This window comes from Eptesicus fuscus, chromosome 9, assembly GCF_027574615.1.
Source record: "Eptesicus fuscus isolate TK198812 chromosome 9, DD_ASM_mEF_20220401, whole genome shotgun sequence".
Classification (NCBI taxonomy): Eukaryota; Metazoa; Chordata; class Mammalia; order Chiroptera; family Vespertilionidae; genus Eptesicus; species Eptesicus fuscus.
Window position 1 is genome coordinate 42891964 of NC_072481.1, and position 19374 is coordinate 42911337.

The 19374-nt window shown below is 43.3% G+C and overlaps 1 pseudogene; it reads left to right on the forward strand.

Moving 5' to 3' along the window:
- The first annotated feature begins 8167 nt into the window (after positions 1-8167).
- On the forward strand, positions 8168-13952 carry LOC129150210 (peptidyl-prolyl cis-trans isomerase FKBP3-like; annotated as a pseudogene).
- The last annotated feature ends 5422 nt before the right edge of the window (positions 13953-19374 follow it).

Sequence of the window (19374 nt, forward strand, 5' to 3'; positions counted from 1 at the left end):
AACCTCAATCTAAAGGAGTTGGCCACAGTGTTAACAGGGTACAAGGCACTGGGAGAGAAGACCAAGACACTAGTTACCCTCTCACAAGGGCTGTGTGTGTGGCTTCGTGGTTTCTCTCACAATTCAGGGAGGTGACACTTGTGCCCCACATTTGGAAGGCACTGTAGTGTAGAGGTCCCCTCTCTGATCGCTCCTAAGAGGGAGCAGCGTGGGCATGCACACAGGCTTCCAGATGGCCAGGGATGAGTGTGATTTTATTTTTAAACCTGTCTTCCTATGAGTCACCTTAGGTCAGAGTCACTGTTTGGTCAGATGCTATGTTTAAGTCCCTTGTGCTAGTGCAACTTCTGCCCTGTGTTAATAGCTCTGTGCAAGCACGAGTGACCCTTTCAAGTTGGCCCCTAACACGGCTCTGATTGTCCCTGAGCAGGCACAGCTTTTCACATGTGTGCATCCTTCATGACTTCAGAATTGTGATCCCTGGAGGCCTGTTAGCTGTTTCTCTCTGCTCTGCCATTTTTCTTGCAAAATGGAGTTACCAGCCTTCTCTGAATTGCTCTGCACCAAGCTCTCCATTATTTTCAGCAATCACTTGAGCTATGGAGTTCTCCACACTCCAAATGGCATCAGTCCCTCAGGCAGAGCTACAGAGCTCTTCACTCTTCACGGCCTGCCTTGGCCCTGGGCAGAATCTCTGTGCCGCTGCACCAGAGGCGGGGGGCGGGGTGGGCAGATATCTGCTTTTACCAGAGTGGCAGCCCCGCTCTATGAGTGAGCACTCTGGGGGGGGGGGGGGGCGCGGCGGAGGGGGCAGGCTGGGGGAGGTGGCAGTTCCTTATCTTAGCTTGCCTCTTCTGGCATGGAACCTCCACCCTACAAGCAAGTTAGATGGGACAAGGGGGCTCTAGTGTTCTCAGCCTCTGCACCTGATAGAGCATCCTTCCTAAGATAGACCTGAGTGAGGAAGGAAAACTCCATCCATTGGGCCATGCCTTGTAGCATAGAGCTTCTGTAACACGGGGATGGGGAAAAGAAATGGCAGCCTGCTCTTCCCCAGGTGACGCCATAGCTCAGAACTGAGGACTGGAAGGAGAAGGAGCCCCTGTCTGCTTGGCCGCACATGTCTGGAGTAGAGCTTCTATGTGAAGCTGTGAAAATGGGTAATAGAGCAGGTTCTGGTGCAAATAGCACAGAATCTCACTGTTCCTAGCAAGGTGTAGTAGATTTTCTTGAATGAATCTCTCTCCATTTGCTCTATGCCCTTAAGACAATTGTCAAAAACTTAGAATGATTGTCTTTTATAACTTTCACCAGTTACTTTGTTTTTTTGGGAGAGGGTCCACCCAGATTCTTACTGCATTCTGAAAGTTTTGAATCTACACATACTATTATTTGATTAAAATTAGGCTTTACTCTAATTAGCAGAGTATGAACTATGCGGCAGGCAATGATTTGTTGCTGGTTGGCCTGTGTTGTTAACTTCCTGTTTCAGGTTTACATGTATCTAGCACTCCTCTAGAGCAGGATCGAGTGAGCATCAAAGAGCGAGGCCATGTCTGTTTGGTCTTTGTGAATCTCTTCAGCACTTGGCACAAGTTGGGATGTATAGTTGATTAATTCCTTCCTTCCTGATGTCCTTATTTAGCTAACATCAAATTTTCAAAAATATGTATTTTTCTGTAGTGCTCATTTCCTCTTGTCTTATTTAACAAATCACTCTGGATTTTCTATTATTTACCTCTGATATAAAAGTTATTTTGCTACTCTTTTGGAATGTCTCATGTGCATTAGGCCTGTCTGTATGTAATTTCATTAATGGTAGCATTAACCCTGTGGTCGAAGTATGCTTATCCTGTTTAACAGACAAGAAACCTGAACCCTAGCTGGTTTGGCTCAGTAGGTATGCGGACTGCCCAGGTTCAATTCTGGTCAAGGGCACATACCTTGGTTGCAGGTTCCCCAGCCCTGGTCTGTGTGCATGCAGGAGACAACCAATCAATGTGTCTCTCTCACATCATTGTTTCTCTCTGTCTCTCCCTCTTCCTTCCACTCTCTCTAAAAACCAATGAAAAAGTATCCTTGGGTGAGGATTAACAACAACAACAACAAAACACACAAGAAATCTGAGACTCAGACAGGTTCATGAATTTGTCTAAAGTTATAGCAAGTCAGTGGCAGAGTTGTGCCTCCTGACTCCAAAGCCAAGTCTCTTTCCCAGATGTTAACCTATCCTGACTCTACTTCTTGAGCCATGTACAGCATAGCATGCTTTGGAAGCCTGCTGGTTTCCCTAAGCAAATACGTGATCTGGCCTCTTGGTGCTTGATGCACTTTGGCACACACAGTGACTTATGAAGAACCACAGGGTGAACAGGGCGTCCCTGTTGCAAAGCCCCCCAATGACCCCAATTAAGGGCTGATTTACAAAGATGTAGCCCACAAAATGGTAACTATAACTCAACCACAACCAATCTGGCTCTTGTTAGCTGCGTTGTAATGAGAACTTGTATGAATATCATTATAAAACACTTACTTAGAACAAGAATTGTGCTGAACTCAGAATTTTCTCTTACATGAAAACAAACAAGCAGGAACGGTGAAGCATATCTATACCTCCACTTTAAAAAAAATAGATTTGAAATGAACTCTTCAAAAAGCCTGCATCCTCCAGAATAGTCAGTCCTTCAGTGGAATTGGAGTGCTTCAGTTGGATTGCATTAGTTGTTTCCTTCAAACTAATCTAAGCTCACACCTTCCCCACCAAGATGCAAAATCAGTAAAACAAGGGGGGTCTGGCTTGTTTGCTCAGTGGTTAGAGTGCCAACCCTCATACTGAAGGACCATGGGTTCAATTCCTGGTCCCAGACATCTTCGTTGGAGTGCCTCCAGGAGGCAACCAATCGATGTGTCTCTCTCACATTGATGATGTTTCTCTCTTTCTCCCTCCCTCCTTTCCACTCTCAAAAATAAATAAGCAAATAAATAAATAAATAAATAAATAAATAAATAAATAAAACAAAGAATGTAAAACTGAAAAGAATTTGAGTGGAAACCTCTCAGGGAAATGTGGGGATTTTTTCTCTTCCATGGCAAAGAAAAAAAAAAGGTTACCATTTCGTCAATTGTATTAGACTGAAACGTATTAGGTGTTACATAGCTTTTCCTCTAAGTTCAATAAAACACCTGGAATAGACCACCTATCAGGAAGTCTTTAAGTATTAGTTGATTATTGCAGCCCAAATCTTCCCTTCGTTGTCATGGCTGATAAAACCCGGGCTAAGTCACTTTGAGAGTTTGCCCATAAATCTGCTCCATTATCTGCCCTCACCTGCCATGTGACTTACTCAGACCCCCCCCTTTTTTTTTTTTCTTATTGTATCTCTCTGGGAGTTCCAAGTCGGGGTTGGAACGTCTCACACATAATTTGAGTTGCGTTCTAATCATCTCTCCCTTCCCTGTCTTCTGGCGGTTGTTTCTGTTGTCTAGAGTGTGCTGTTTTTCTGCTCAACCACGTTGATGACCTCTGGGTAGGATTGGGCATAGGAGAGGGAATCAATGATGTCAGTCCTTTCTTTTGCCACCCAGTCCCGGGACCAATGAACTGCGGGTTTACCGATGCGGGGGGGGGGGGGGGGGTGAGGGGTCAGTTAGCATCTGGGGCATGAAAAGGTAGAAGAGATGTCTGACCCTCAGGGCAGCTTCCTCTCAGGAGAGTAGGGAAGAGTTCAGCTGACTGTGCCATTTAATCTTCCCCAAATTACCCAATCAGTTAAGGTTTCCAACTGTGTGGGGAGGTGTTGTAAGCAGTCAGACACCTGAATAGAGCAGGACGATGGCCCAGGTACAGAAGGTCATCAGGATGGAAAGCCCCAGGTGCCTAGCAATGGACAGTCAATTGTGGTACCTCACCCCCACGGTGACTTTTCCTCCCCTAGCATATCCCTGGTCATGAGGTTTAATGACCCTCTGCCCTGATGCTGCCAATCAATCAGTGAGACCACAACCCTGAAAGGACACACCTGGAAAACTGCTGAATATTCTATTGAGATCTCCTGAGATCTCCCCTAAAACCTCCACCCTTACAACCCTTAGGACAGGACGGGGACCCAGTGCACTCTCCCTCCTGGGAGCACATCCCTCCCTTTCCCTTTTCCTCCCCTCCCCGACCTTCCCCCTTCCTCATAGGCATGTTACCATTAGCTTCTGGATTCTAAGTTCCAAGGTCCCTTCCTTTACCTCCATAACTTGTTTCCTAAGCCTATTTCTTCTAGAAATTACTCCTTCTACCTCTGTGATTTGCCAAATAAATGTTCTCTCTTACAGTTTGGGTCTTGCTCTGAATTCTTTCCTAGCCAGAACCCGAGTACCGAGGTTGCTGAACCCAGGTTTACTCTGACCCCACTGGCCAGACACCTGGCTCCCGCCGCCTACAACGTATTGCCTGAATAAAGGGGCAGAAAGAGGCCGTGTTCCTCTCACTGAGCTCATTCGACAAGGGAGGAAACCTCAGGAGCGGTGGAGAGGCGTTCGCCCTCTAATAACCTGCAGTGCTCTGCCCACGGCCCCCAGCATGGTCCTGCTGACCTGCCCCTCCTCTGAGGCCACCGGCTTCCTAGGTCTACATCGCTGGTGTTCACGCTCTCTCCCTCTCGCCCTCTCCCTTCCCCTTTCCATATTCTGTCTATTTCACAAGGAAGAGGACCACGATCAAATTAGGGACCGGGAGGACCAGTTATAATTTTAGCTATTTCTTTTTCAGTTCCTCACCACTTTACGGAGTGCTCTAAACTCAGTAGAGCTCAAACATGAAAACTATGATTTCCTGCAGGGACTGCCCCTAGAAAAGCGCTGTTGAATTTCACTTTCCCTTTACTAATTGGCAATTGAGGTGAAACTTTATGCTCATGTTTAGATATTAAAAATGCAACGTAATACAACCGATGCAGCTTAACGCTTCCAACTCATATCCAACTTCATTACCCTCCTCCTAGCTCAGGAGGCGAGTTGTCCACTGTGGAGGGAGGGTGCTTCTCTCTTTCACTTTTCTTTCTCCTCCCCTTTGTTCCCCCAGTGTTTTGGGAACTTAAAGAAGGGTGGGGGAGGGGGAAGCAAGATGCATTTATGCAAGTGGCGCTGCTTGTTCTTTTCTTCCTTGTCAGTCAGTGCCCGTGTTCCCGGAAGTCTAAACGCGGAGTCTCCAGGCCCAGGTAAGCAACAAAACCAGCCCCAGCTGACGTCCAGGGCTCACGGTGCGTCCTCAGTGGACCCTGCAGGGGCCTCACCCTGCACAGCGCCGGCTGTGGGAGATGCCCTCTGGCAGGATTGCTTATAATCCCCACCCCACCCTGAGCTCCCATTCCCATTGGTAAATGCCAGGGATTTTTCTGGATGAAATGAATACTTGGAGAATAGACGTATATGCTCACCTTAACCAAGCATGGCAGAAGTTTGTTTCATTCTCACGTATCAGAACTGAACTGGGTGAGCTCTCTAGTCTGGTGGGAAGCTCTGCTGCACGGGATCATTTGGGCATCTGGGTTTCCTCGTTCATCTCTGCGGTTCAGCTGTCAGGAAGGGGGAAGAGGAAGTCAGCGGAAGCGGCTACTTTCTTTACTGATAACTTGGAAGTATCCATACATCACTTCCACTCCATCCTATTGGCCTGAACTTAGTCACATGACCATACCCAGCTGAAAAGGAAGTCTGTGAAAACATAATCTTTGGCCATGTGACCACCTGAAATCCTGAGGGGGTTATATTACTGAAAGAAAAACAGAGACCGGATATTGGGGCAGATTTTGCCATCTCTGCCTTCGGCATTTTGGAGTACATCCTCACGTTGTGTTTCAAGTCATTTTGCCCTTGAGCCCTGTGGCTAGTGTGGACCACAGTGCCAGACTTCTTCCTCATTTCCTCTAGATGCCCATGACCCTCCCTGCAATGTCTTCCCGCTCCCATGTCACCATCCATCAGACACATCTATAGACACTGGAACCCCCAATTATGAACAAGTTTCCCTGTTCTCTCTTGCTGTGACACGTGCAGTTCAAATCACTGTGATGAGGGACACAGGTGTAACCTTAGGATGCTCTGGGGACACACAGCAGAGAAACCACATGGAGAGAGCAGAGTTGGAGAAGGCTGCCTGGATGACACTGTCACCTGGGAGTGGTCTGAGAAAGTAGGAGCTGGTCCATGGAAAGACTTTATAAGCCGCAAGAACCAGATGAGAAGAGGGAGATGGTGCATTTGCAGAATAGCAAGTGGGACACTATTGCTTGAGAGTCAAGTTTGGGTAGGAATGAGGGATGCTTTTAGCAGATGAGGCTTACAGAAGCAAATGACGAAGGCCCTTGTAGACTTAAACTTTATTCTGAGAGAAAAAAGGGATTTAACAGAGAACTTTAAGCAGGGGAGGGACCCAAGCTGGTCTGCATTTGCAAAAGACAATTCTGACAGCTGGGTGAAGGATGCAGTGAGGGAAGCAAGAGTGGGTCCTGCTAGGACAGCTGGGAAGCAATTGGAGAAACCCAAGGGGAAAATGGAGGGCCTGAAGTAGAATAATGATAGGTCTGCCTCCAAAGCTCACATCCTTCCCATATAATAATGGTTTTCTTCTCTGCTTGTTTGTACACTGTCTCTTTACAAAAAGGATTTGGTGGCTTTCACAAATTCACTAAGTACTGTCATGAATACAAATCCCAGTCTGCAAATTCAGGTAAAACAAGAACTATTATGTTTCTTTGTTTTCTATATATCAAACTTAATTTTAATCCAAGCCTGCTCCTACTGGGTAGGTGGACACTCTTCTCACCTGGACTCTTGCCACTTGTGAGTTCTACTTCCCTCTGCTCTCTAAACCCATAGACCCAAAGAGACTTGGGGACTTCTTTGACATTCTTGGGGAACTCCTCCTCTTTCCACGTTTCCCTCAGAAGCCCTTCCTCTCCTTGCAGACACAGCTCATCCTCCTTAAAGACTTCAGATGTTTCTAAGCAAATCCAGAAATGGAAGTCAACCACAGTTTTACCAGTCCTGAAGCAAGAAGGCACAGCACCTGCAAGCTACTTTCATGGAAGAAAGAAGAGAGGAAAACTCATGAATTAACATGTCAGAAATGGCCTTATCGTAATACTATATGATTATTTCAAATATAAATAGTTTGCAGTGAAGAAAAAAATAAAACTAGTTTGAGTTTATGCTTTGAAAACTGTAAATCCTCCCCAAAGTTAGAACTACAACTTCAGTTCTGAACTATCTAGTGGCCAAAGCAAAAATGGACACACTAATATTACAACTGTTTATGGCAGCGACTAAAGAACACCCACCTGGCCCTAACCGGTTGGGCTCAGTGGATAGAGCATCAGCCTGCGGACTGAAAGGTCCCAGGTTCAATTCAGGTCAAAGGCATATACCTTAGTTGCAGGCACATCCCCAGTAGGAGGTGTGCAGAAAGCAGCTGATCAATGTTTCTCTCTCATCGATGTTTCTAATTCTCTATTCCTCTCTCTTCCTCTCTGTAAAAAAATCAATAAAATATATATGTTTTTAAAAAAGAACACCCATCTGTTTTTCAGGAGCAGCATGGTTTTGACTGCAGCTGGGATGAGAGGATGTTTCTCCACTGGATCCCTGTAAAGGGGACAGTACATGATGCAGGCCACCCCAGGTTCAACATCATCCCTACAATGATGAGTTCTGTCAGATTGTTTCCCATAGCAATACTAGAGGCCCAATGCATGAAGATTCGTGCAAGAATAGGCCTTCCTTCCCCTGGCTGCCAGCACCACCTTCGCTCTAGCTGGAGCTGCCTTTCCGCCTTTGCTCTGGCCAGAGACCCCTTCCGCCTCTCTCCTTGTCACGTCAATTTGCATATTCCCTCCTTATTGGCTGTGGGCACCTCCATCTTTTGTTGCAGAGTCATGGTCAATTTGCATATTCCCTCTTTATTAGATAGGATAGGCACCAGAGATTTAGAAAAAAATATCACGTTTTTAACTCAGCAACAGTTCCTGCCCTCAGTGTGTGCTAGTCTAGTCAGAAAAGTGGATAGACAATTGCCACATCATTAAATGACAGTGGCGGGGGTGTTGTACCTAGTGCAAAGAGAGCACGTGTCAAGTTCCTAAAAGAAGAAAAGATAGAGGGAGCCCAGCACTCAAAGATCATGGAGGCTGGCATAAGAATGGAGAATGTTCAGGCCATAGTAAGTGGGAAAAGCACAATTTCATATTCAAAGCAAACATACAAAATACTGAAAGGAAGCACACTAAATGATTATTAGTTGTTATTGCTAGGTGATCATTTTGTAGGTGATTTTATATGTTTGCCTTCATCTTATCTACATTTTCAAATTTTTATGAGGAGAAAGTTATTAATACATAGAGACTAGTTTGGGCTGTAATAGAAAACCCAAATAAAAGTAGCTATTAGTTTTTGTCATGCATGAAGTAATCCAGTATTATATAATATGAGGTCTGGGATTTGCTGCAAAGCAATGTGGGGGGAAAAGTGGACAGGGGCATCATGAATGAGTCAAGACTGATCAGATGTTGCTAACTGTTTAAACTGGATGATTGATGGGTGCAGAGAGATTTATTGCACTATTCTCTACTTTAGTGTACACTTTTAAATTTCTGTAATAAGTATCTGAAAATAGAAACAATAAGGCGAGTGACCTTGGCACATCTCTGCTTCAGTTTGCTCAATTGTAAAATGAAAAAGATAAAAACTTCCACTTCACCAGATAGTCATGAGGACTAAATGAGTTAACACATATAAAATGCTCATAACAGAACCTGCCACATCTATATATATAAAAGCCTAATATGCTAAGTGTCTGACAGTTTGACCATTTGACCAGTCACTATGACGTTCACTGACCACCAGGGGGCACATGCTCTGATCGGTAGGTTAGCTTGCTGCTGGGGTCCGGCTGATCAGGACTGGGTGAGAAGGGCTGGACACACCCTGGAGCCCTCCTTCAGTCCTTCTCCAGCCCCAATGGTGCACCGGTGGGGTCCCTTAGTCTGGCCTGCACTCTCTCACAATCAGGGACCTCTCGGGGGATGTCCGCAGGCCAGGCCGACGGAACCCCCAACAGTGCACAAATCCGTGCACCAGGTCTCTAGTAAGTTATAATTATAGTTGTTATGATGATGGTTTAAGCCAGGGGCACAATGACCTCTTCAAAAGTCCAGGTTTCTTCCATATTTCCCCTCTGCCACCTCATGTGTGCCCTCTGCTCTCATGGATATATGATCTTGACGCTGTTCTAGGCATCTCCTCTTTCTGTAGCCCTGTCTAGAAGTAGAAAAGAGAAAATCTCTGTGCTTTTTTTTTGTGTCCTCTTTTGAGGCTCAGAAATTTTTCAATTAAATCCCTTACCTGGCAGGCTTCCCTTTCCTTCTCATTGGCCAAGATTGCATCACATACCCTTGTTTAAACCAGTCCCTTGCCAAAGAGATGGATTTACCAGGTTGGGTGTAGACTAATAAAATCCTACACTCTGGAGCTTTGTGAGGGCCCCAGAAGCATATAGTATGCAAATATCAAAAGGAAGAAAATCATGGTTCTGTTAGGAAGAAAGAAATGAGAAAGTGGCTAGCGGGTAGTCAACTAATAGTGACTGCTAATGGCCTGCTCATTCTGTGTGACCGGTGCAGGAAATAATGTAGAGAACAGGAAAAGAGATGACAGTGATGACAGGACAGGTGACGTGGATACCAGGCAGAAGACATTGCATTCTCTCTTATTAATACCCGCTATTAAAATATTTTGAAAAAATATAAGTTGAACTTCTCTTAGATTAAGTCCATTAATATTGTAAATGTTCTCAACTATTAGTTATTAATGAACAGAATCAATAAAACACTATATATTACCATAAAAAATAAGTTAAACTATAGGCAGGGGGGAGGCATAAAGACTGAGGCATTGAAGCTAAGGAAGGAGAAACCAAGATGGAGGCATAGGTAAACACCTGAACTTGCTGCCTCATGCAACAACTTCAAAACTACAACTAAAAGACAAAACAGACATCATCCAGAACCACAGGAAGGCTGGCTAAGTGGAAATTCTACAACTAGAAGGGAAGAGAAAAGCACACTGAGACTCAGAGGAGCTGCAGAAGTAAAGTGCAGAGGTAGGGAGGTGCGTGAGCAGAGAGGGCTGGCAACTCAGTACGTGGCTGGCTTTTTCAATCTGCAGGGAGACACAAGCTCCTGACTGCTCTGAACTCCAGTTCTGGGTGAGACTCTGGGGACCCAGACTCATACGGGAAGAAACTGAACTGTCTGGCAGCGGGCAGAACTCAAGGGTGGCTTTCTCTCAGAGGTACTTGCAGCAATTACCAAGGGACATTGAGACCCGGGGGCCTCTTAGGGCAGGGCTGACGGGAAGCCATTGCTATTTCCTCTACCCTGAGACTCCGCCCTATCCAAGCTGTGCACAGAGGCTTTTGCATATGAATGGCCTGATCCTTTGAAATCTAAACTTACCTAACAAACTGCAGCTGAGTCAGAGAGACCCAGAACATCCAAAAGAAGGCCTAAGGCCCCACAGCAGCTTGCATTGCTTCACATCTGGGCCTCATCTGGGCACCTCCAAAACCGAAACAAAGAAGAGGAATCTGCAGATCTCTCTGTAGCTCCTGCTGGGTGGCCTCGGGCAGAGGCTAAATTAGCACCTCCTTGGAGATCCAAGAGCCAGTGTACCCAGGGGTCAGAGTAGGACCATCCAGATTAAAACTCCTCAGATCCATAAGGGACACACTCAGGGGACAGACTCAGTGAGCACCAAAGCCCCACTGAAGCAAGTCTTGCTTCATAAGGGTGTCTCCAGCACAGAATTTCTCCCAGTGTAGACACAGCTGATCCTCACAGCCAATTGGCCTTGAGGTCAATTCCTCCCAGTGATACCAACAACAATCAAGGCTTAACTACAACAAGACTGTGCACACAGCCCACAAAGGGGTGCACCAAGAGTGTCCACCTCAAGTAACTGGGGAGGCTGAGCCACTGGGTGCAAGTGTCCCTCCCACATCCCACAGCTTCCAACAACTGGGCCCTATAGGACACCTAGCACACAAAGCAACTCTATCAACTCAGGGAAGCAGCCAAAATGCAGAGACAAAGAAACAGGTCACAAATGAAAGAACTGGAGGAAAGCAAACTACTGGATATAGAGTTCAAAACCACGGTTATAAGGTTTTTCAAGAATTTTCTAGAAAAGGCTGATAAATTTAGTGAGACCCTCGAGGATATGAAAAAGGAAGAACTAGAAATTAAGCATACACTGACTGAAATAAAAAATATTATACAGAGATCCAACAGCAGACTAGAGGATTGCAAGAATCAAGTCAAAGATTTGAAATACAAAGAAGTAAAAAACACCCAACCAGAAAAGAAAATAGAAAAAAGAACCCAAAAATATGAAGATAGTGTAAGGAACCTCAGGGACAACTTCAAGCGTACCAACATCAGAATTATGGGGGTGCCAGAAGAAGAGAGAGAGCAAGATATTGAAAACCTATTTGAAGAAATAATGACAGAAGACTTCCCCCACCTGGTGAAAGAAATAGACTTACAAATCCAGAAAGTGCAGAGAACCCCAAACAAAAGGAATCAAAAGAGCAAAAGTCAAGAGAGAATATTAGAGCAAAAGACAAAGAGAGACTATTAAAAGCAGCAAGAGAAAAATGGTTAGTTACTTACAAGGGAGCATCCATACGATTGTCAGCTGATTTCTCAACAGAAACTATGCAGGCCAGACGGGAATGGCAAGAAATAGTCAAAGTGATGTATAGCAAGAACCTACAACCAAGATTACGCTACCCAGCAAAGCTATCATTCAGAATTGAAGGTCAGATAAAGAGCTTCACAGATAAGAAAAAGCTAAAGGAGTTCATCACCATCAAACCAGTATTATATGAAACTAGAGGCCTGGTGCACAAAATTCGTGCATGGGGGAGGGGTGTCCCTCAGCCCAGCCTGCACCCTCTCCAATCTGGGACCCCTCGAGGGATGTCTGACTGCCTGCTTAGGCCCAATCCCTCCCGGTAGGATCAGGCCTAAACGGGCAGTTGGACATCCCTCTCACAATCCAGGACTGCTGGCTCCCAACTGCTCACCTGCCTGCCAGTCTGATTGCCCCTAACTGCCCACTCCTGCAGGCCTGGTCACCCCTAACTGCCCTCCCCTGCAGGCTTGATCACCCGCAACTGCCCACCCTTGCAGGCCTGGTGCCCCCCAACTGCCCTCCCCTGCTGGCCATCTTGTGTACACATGGGGGCAGCCATCTTTGACCACATGGGGTCAGCCATCTTGTGTGTTGGAGTGAAAGTCAATTTGCATATTACTCTTTTATTAGATAGGATGCTGAAAGGTATTCTTTAAGAAGAGGAAGAAGAAAAAAAGGTAAAGATAAAAATTATGAACAACAAATACATATCTATCAACAAGTGAATCTAAAAAATCAAGTGAATAAAAAAATCTGATGAACAGAATAAACTGGTGAATATAATAGAATCAGGGGCATAGAAAGGGAGTGGACTGACAATTCTTGGGGGAAAAGGGATGTGGAGGGTGCGGGAAGAGACTGGACAAAAATCGTACACCTATGGATGAGGACAGTGGCGGGGGTAAGGGCAGAGGGTAGGGTGGGAACCAGGTAGAGGGGAGCTATGGGGAGAAAAGAAGAAGAACAATTGTAATAATCAGAACAATAAAGATTTATTTAAAAAAAAAAGAAGCTAAGGAAAACGTCATAAGGAAAAATATTACTAATTTCATTTTAATTTTGAATTTTCCTGGAGATGGTATGTAATCATATGTAAAGTGTATGCACATCATATGCAAATGTACTTGTTGCTCCCACAAATATTTTGCAGAACCGGATATGGTCTTTACTAAAATGTATCTTGGGAAACAGCCGAGGCAGCTGGGAAGAGGGCGGTGGCCCGCCACAGTGGCCTGGACCGTGGGCACTGCACATCGAGCAGCTACTGGAGAAGGACATTATCAAGTTTCTGCAGGACCATGGTTCAAATGTGCTTCTTGCAGAACATAAGTTATTAGAAAACATTAAATGTGGCCAAGACAGCTAACAAGGACCATTGGTTACAGCTTATAACCATCTTTTTAAAAGTGTCTCAAGGGTACTGAAAGTGTAAGTAAAGCATCTGAGCAGGTGAAGGGCAGTTGGGGGCGACCAGGCCTGCAAGGGTGGGCAGTTGGGGGTGATCAAGCCTGCAGGGGAGGGCAGTTAGGGTGACCAGGCCGGCAGAGGAGGGAAGTTGGGGGCGACCGGGCATTAATGTGAAGCTTAATAAAGATAAACCCAAAGAACCCAAGACTGTGAATGAGGGTCCACCAAATTATACAAAATCTGTTCTTAAAAAAGGAAATAGCCCAGCCAGCGTGGCTCAGTGATTGAGTATTGACCTGTGAACCAAGAGGTCATGGTTCAATTCCCAGTCAGGGCACATGCCTGGGCTATTGGCTCGATCCCCAGTGTGGGGCGTGCAGGAGGCAGCAATCAATGATTCTCTCTCATCACTGATGTTTCTCTCTCTCTCTCTCTCTCTCTCTCTCCCTTCCTCTCTGAAATCAATAAAAATATATTTTAAAAAAGGAAGGGATAAAACCCACTTCCCCAAGAAGGGAGGTGTCGTTCACCGCTGGTTTAAAGGAACATTGTGGGATGGAACTGGTTTTGATGCCAATATTCAAACAAGTTCAAAGAAGAAAAATGCCAAGCCTGTAAGCTTTATGGGTGGAATAGGCAGGTGATCAGAGGATGGGAAGAGGCACTCTTGACTTTGAGTAAAGGAGAAAAGATTCCACTTGAGATTGAACCAGAGTGGGCTTAATGGAAAGACAGGGCAACCTAATACCAAAGTTCCACCATATGCAAAATTCATTTTTGAAGAAGAATTAGTGGATATTGATTGAAATAGCAATGCTTCAGATTCAAAGACATCAGCAATGGCCTTGAAGAAACTTATGTAACTAATTACAGCTGGTTACTATTGTAAGGGAAGAGTCAACTGGGAAATTCAAGGAGTTATGTTAGAACTTTTTTACTCTCTCCCCAAACTTTTTTTTTAATCCCCACCCTAGGAGTGAGGATATTGTTTTCCATTGATTTTTAGAGGGAGTGGAAGGGAGGGGTGAGAGAGACACATCGACTGGTTGCCTCCCACTCGAGTCCAGGCCAGGGCCGGGAATTGAACCTGCAAACGAGGTATGTTCCCTTGACCAGGAATCAAACCTGCAACCCTTCGTTACATGGGCCTATGCTCTGACCACTGAGCCAAACTGACCAGCGTTCTCCCCAAATTTTTAAGAATTACAATCTGTTATAAATTCAGGAAGTTTAAAATATTTTACTACAGTTGTGTAAAATACTGGTTAAGGAGACTCATTTTCCTTTAAGCCCATGTTGTAAACTAAGAGGCTCAAAATGTATCCAATGTAAAAAAAATTTTGAGAGAAATAATTGACTCAACAATAATATCTCTCAGTGGGGAAGCAAACTAGCATTGGAATCAATATTTACATCTTAACTTCATTTTCTACTGACTAAGATCTTTTTTTAGCTTCTAGACTAAGTTCCTTTACAATTTTCCTTCAAGGACCTAATGAATATCCATATCCCTCACCACAGTGCCCACCCTCAGTGCTGAGTGTAATTATCCCTATGTGAAAATGAATTCCACATGAATCTTTTGAGGAGGGCAGAGCCTTTTAAGGTATTATTTAATTACAAATGAGAAATGCATTAGTTGTTTCATTAAAGAAGATATGATGCAAAGAGACTGACCTCGAGCTGGTGAAAATTTCAAATTAAGATCCTGGGAGTTGCATTATTGGCATAAGTTTTGCTTACTGGGGGGCCTGCACATGCAATGAAATGCAAAAGGACCAGAAAAAAAAAAAAGAAATTAGGAGGTGTTGCTGATCACATATGAGATTTTCTAGTATTTCTGGACAAGAAACCTTAATTTCAGACATATCTTAGCTGAACAAAGGAAGATTATTGCTTTTGTTTCCATGAAAGTCAAACTGCATATTCTCCATTGGAAAAATAGCATAGGACACGAGCGGTAAGAAGTTCTCATGTATCTGTGTGTGTGACGATGAGGGTGTTTTCCTTGATGTATAGCACCTTGAATAAGTTAGGTCTATACTCAAATTTGTTAAATAAATGAATAATGCAAGCCCTGGTTTAAGCCAAATCCCAAGCCTGGGCAACTGAACATTATTGTGTATTTTACTTGGATCACTAATTGTATCCTTCTTGTCATTTATTCATTTATTCAACATACTTTTTTTTTATCATGTTGTAAACTAAAAGGCTCAATAAAAATGTATCCAATGTAATCCTGTTTATTTTTTATCTAAAGCCTCTATATCAGGGGTCCTCAAACTTTTTAAACAGGGGACCAGTTCACTGTCCCTCAGACAGTTGGAGGGCCGGACTATAGTTTAAAAAAAAAACTATGAACAAATTCCTATGCACACTGCACATATCTTATTTTGAAGTAAAGAAACAAAACGGCAAAAACACCCGCATGTGGCCCGCGGGCCATAGTTTGAGGACGCCTGCTCTATATAGTAGTTATTATTCTAGTCACTGAAAACACAGCATCAGGAAGGCTTGTGATTTTTTGTAGGTGAAGATTGTGATAACTATTAATATCATAGTACTGTTCCTCAATATTTCTGATTCTTCTTCTGAGCACATGATCATAGGATTGCATTTCCTTGCCACATTGGAATTAGAGAAGCCCAGTGACTTATTTTGGCTGATGAAATGTGAGTAGAGTGATGGATGTTGTTTTGGCGTGAAAGCTTTAACAGTTAGTATATGATTCTTCCTGCTCTTTCTTTCCTTCTGCCACAGCAATGTTCCAATAGTGGTTGTTCTGTTATCGTGGAAACTGGAGTGAGGACAACATGAAGCAGAGCCTAGCTGCAAAATGGACATATATTATGACTTGTTTTAAGCTACCGAGGTTTTCATGGTGCTTGTTACTGCAGCATAATCTAGTCCATCCTGTCTGATACATGACAATTGATTGAGCTCCAGAACGATGTGGGGAAGTAAGAAGTATGGATATCTAGGGAGGAGCACTCCCAACAAGAATAATAATGCAAAGGCCTCAAAGTGAAAGTATGCTTAGAATTTTGCTGTCAAATGAATGAGAGAAAAAACGTAGTAGAAGATGCAATCCGACATGAAGGACTCCCAGATCATGTAGGGTATTTTGTATCTTGTAAAAACTTTGACTTTTTCTCCAAGTGAGAGTCATTAGAAGAGGAGTAACATGATGTGATTTAATTTTTTTTGAACATTCTATTTGGTAGTTGAGAATAAACTGAAGTACAGGCAAGATAGCAGCAGGCAGAACAGTGAGGAGGCTATTGCTCTAAATCCAAGTGAGAGGAAAGTTGCTTAAATCATGGTAGTTGCAGTAGAGATAGTGAGAAATGGCTGGGTTCTGGATATATACTTTTATATAAAGCTGGTAGGACTTTCTGGTGGATCAGATATGGGCTGAAGGAAAAAGAATGGAGTCAAGGATGACTCCAAGGTCTTGTCCTAAGTAAACGGAAAGATAGAGCTGCTATTTCCTGAAATGGAGAATACTGTGGTGAATTTGTTGGGGCAAACACAGGATCTCAGTTTTGGGCAGTGTTAAGTTTGGGATACCCATTAGATTTCAAATGGAGATATAAGATAGATAGGTCTGTGATGGAGACATAAATTTGGGAGCCATTGGTGTAGAGACTCAATGATAGCACCAAGGGGGAAAGTGTAGAGAGAAAGATGTGGAAGTCTAAGTATTGAGCTTCTTAGCTGAATGCTAAGAGATCAGGGAGAAGAGAAGAAACAGCAACATAGGCTGAGAAGGCGCTGTCAGTGGAGCAGCAGGGGAGAAAAACCTTATGAAGATATGTTGAAGAAAGAGTGCTAAATTTTGCAGATAGGTTAAGTAAGTTGAGGCCTGAGAATTGACCATGGGGCTTAGAAAATGGAGGTCATTTGTAACCTTGATGAGAGCAGTTTCTCTGGAATGGTTTGCCAACAGCCTGATTGGACTCTGTTAATGGAAGAAAAGAAATGGAGACAACTCATTTAAGGAGTTTTGTTGTAAAGAAATGGAGTTGGGCAAGAAATGGAATCAAGAGAAGATTGGAAAACCGATGGGAGAATTAATAGCAATTGTGTAGGCGAATGGGAAAGACCTATTAGAGAGGGAAAATTTAACAATGCTGGAGAAGGAGGGGAAATGGCCAGAGTAGTGTCCTCAAATAGACAAGAGGAGATGAGAGCTAGTATGTAAATAGAGCAGTTGGCCTGTGTGAGGGCTTCATCCAGGAAAAAAATGAGCATGAATACAAGGGGGTGGTTGCCTATGGACATGGGAATATGTGGAAGTTACCAATGAGTGCTCATATTATTGTAGTGGCACTGGAAGCCAGCTCATGGGCTCAGTGTAAGGGTGGCAATTTGAAGAGAGACAAGAATGTATAAAATAGTTGTTGAGGAGAATGGGAAAGTGAATAGATGAGGAAAATATACTATGATTGCCAGGCAGCATTAAAATGATAAACAAGAATTTAAAGGAGACTGATGAGCATTGTAGTGAGGTTTTCTCAGGCCCCATTCAACTGCGTGGAAGTAGGTGGAGAGATGGATTTACACAGATCAGTGTTTTCCCACAGTTGTATGATGAGGAAAGAAAGGGGCAAGATGGGTTGGTGTGAGGGTGTGATGGTACCATAATTAGCAATGGAATATAAGCTGGCCAATGAGGGGAGTGAGGAAATGAACAGGGTACGTTATTAAGAAAATGTATTGGGATCAATGTACTTACAATGTACCATCACTAGAAGAGATGCTGTACATTAATTAATGCTAATTCACAACAACCCTACAAAGTAGATACAACAATTCCAAATGTATTAATTGGTAATAGACTGATCTCACCTATTGTGACCACAAGTGAAGCCATGAGAGGTATTTGAAATTCAATCAGTTATTTTGATATCCAATATATAGTACATATATTCAATATCAATAACAGTGTTATTTGACTCTAGGAACATGGACGAAGCAGGGAAGCACTTACAGATCTTAAGGTTTTGCCCAGGAAATGCAAAACCCAACCAGAGCCTGACTTGGGCAGAAGTGACAGGTTTCCTAAAGTATAGAAATGTGTATAAATTGACTCCAGGCACAAGAGTGACACAAACAGCCACCTCTTGAAAATGATCTGCAACTGTAAATAAAGTTCAACATATCCAAGCAGAATCAACAAGAATCCATTCAGCATCCTGGCTGAAATCTCTGCACAGGAAGTAAACTCATGTTTTACATGGGAGATATAACTTTTAAGTGAGGTGTGAGAGGAGTCACTCCAGGTAGCTGAAGCTCCAGGTCTCTCCATTGAAATAACCAGTGACTTTCAGTAATACATGTATAGGTAAATAGAATTATTTAACATTAATATTTCAGGCTAAGGAATCTATGCAAGTGTTATATGTTTCTCATGCTTGTGTGATCTGGCCAGTAGAGTGACAGTCTTGGAACTCCAACTTAAATTATGTAATTGAATACTTAATTAAATTGGTGGTTTTAATTTAAAGTCCCACTACGTTTATCTAAAAGAACTGCAGTTTTCCATATGTATAACTTTTATTTATTAGACTTATATGTTTTTTCATTCCAAGGAATTACTTGTCAGACAATGTCAGACATTAAGCATATAAATGCACTTAAAAATATTTGAAGATGTTCAATTAACCCAGTTTGTATATGAAATTAAACGTTAGCCATAGGCTCACTCAGAAGTGATTGCTATGATTTGCTAGACTGATCAATGTATTAAGATTTGCAGCTGAACCTAGAAGCTTAAGGACTCATTTTCACTTCGTAACTTTAATTTAAAAAAACATTATAATTTTAAAAAACAAAGCAAGCCTATGATTAATTTTCCTGTGTACTAAAACTGCCCTTGAGGATACCCTAAAACTCATATGAACATAGATGAGGAAACTGAGGCAGTTATTAAGTGGCAGAGCTAGAATTTGATCCCAAGTCGGCCAGCTGCAAAAAAGCATGCTTCCGTTATCATTCTTCATTGCCTTCCCCTGACAAATAATTAGACAACAGTAACATACAATTAACATAAAAATTTGAAAAGAAGAGTTCTTTCTTTCTCCCATGTTCTGCAATGCCTCAGGGTTATAATTACGTCATTACCCCACAGTGCAGACTGAGGCTGACTAGGTGTTTAAGGTTTGGGCTGAATTAGTATCACTTTAATTATAACATCCCCTGAAAATGGCTTTACTTACTAAATCC